This window comes from Oryctolagus cuniculus, chromosome 13 (genome assembly GCF_051225735.1).
Source record: "Oryctolagus cuniculus isolate XC-2025 breed Fujian yellow rabbit chromosome 13, ASM5122573v1, whole genome shotgun sequence".
NCBI classification, from domain to species: Eukaryota; Metazoa; Chordata; class Mammalia; order Lagomorpha; family Leporidae; genus Oryctolagus; species Oryctolagus cuniculus.
The window spans coordinates 22,121,795-22,123,248 of NC_142879.1; positions in this window are offsets into that span (position 1 = coordinate 22,121,795).

Consider the following 1,454-nt stretch of genomic DNA (forward strand, 5'->3'; position numbering starts at 1 on the left):
AAGGAAAAGAGCAAAAGAGAAACTCAAGTATTGCTTAAAATCCTCCTTCTACACCACAACAATATCAATAAAGAAACAAGGGTGCAAAAAGACTTGGAAAATATTTCCAGCACATGTGAGAAGCAAAAGGAATAGTATGTATTCTACGAGGGTTCTTAAAAAATTCATGGAAAATGTGTCATGAAAAAGCTATGCATGGATTTCAAATTTTTAATACCAAAATAAATTGATCCTTTAATTCCGTTTTCCATAACCTTTTAAAATACCCTTATATAACAGAAATCTTTATTATTGCAGAATAATAAATGGTTGCTTTACAGAAGCGATTTTTCCGTGTAACCTAGAAATCTTACTCTTTAGGGCTTATGCTAAGGAAATCATTTAATTCAATGTTCTTGCTCCCCTTCTATGAGGAGAGAATGCCTGGGAAGCATGCCCATTAAGACCTGTCTGCATCAAAACCACGTTCTAAAGGTGGCTATGCAGTGACAGGAGCAAATAGCTCTTTAAAAACTAGATTTTCAGGGGTCGGCACTGTGGCAAAGCAGGCTAAGCCTCTGCTTGTGGCTCTGGCATCCCATATGGGCACTGGTTTGTGTCCTGGCTGCTCCTCTTCCGATCCAGCTCTCTGCTATGGCCTGGGAAAGCAATGGAGTTGGCCCAAGTGCTTGGGCCCCTGCACCCACCTGGGAGACCTGGAAGAAGCTCCTGGCTCCTGGTTGCAGCCATTTGGGGAATGAACCAGCGGATGGAAGACCTTTCTGTCTCTCTGTAGCTCTACCTGTCAAATAAATAACTAAAATATCTTTTAAAAACTTAGATTTTCCTTGTGGAAACAATAACACAGCTTCAGCTGTATGTTAAAGACACAATAAATCCAGAGAAGAAAATTAAAATTCGCCCACATAGCACCAAATAAAGATATTCAATTTTTAAAAAAGATTTATTTATTTGAAAGGCAGAGTCACAGGAAGGCAGACACACACACACACACACACACACACACACACAGAAAGAGAGAGAGGTCTTCCATCCTCTGGTTCACTCCCCAAATGGCCACAACGGCCGAAGCTACATGGATCTGAAGCCAGGAGCCAGGAGCTTCTTTCAGTCTCCCACATGGGTACAGGGGTTCAAGGACTTGGGCCATCTTCCACTGCTTTCCCAGGCCACAGCAGAGAGCTGGATCAGAAGTGGAGCAGCTGGGACTCAAACCAGTGCCCATATGAGATACTGGCACTGCAAGTGACGGCTTCATCTGCTACAACACAGCGCTGGCCCCAATATATTCAATTTTAATATCTCTCATAAATATTTTCCCACAAAGTTAGGCCGACCTGTAAATACACAGTTTCATTTGCTAACATATCAAGACTTATTTGTTGATATTATTAATCCTCCTTAACCTCACCTCAGATACTTACAAAGCATTATATCCATAGAGAGACTGTGTG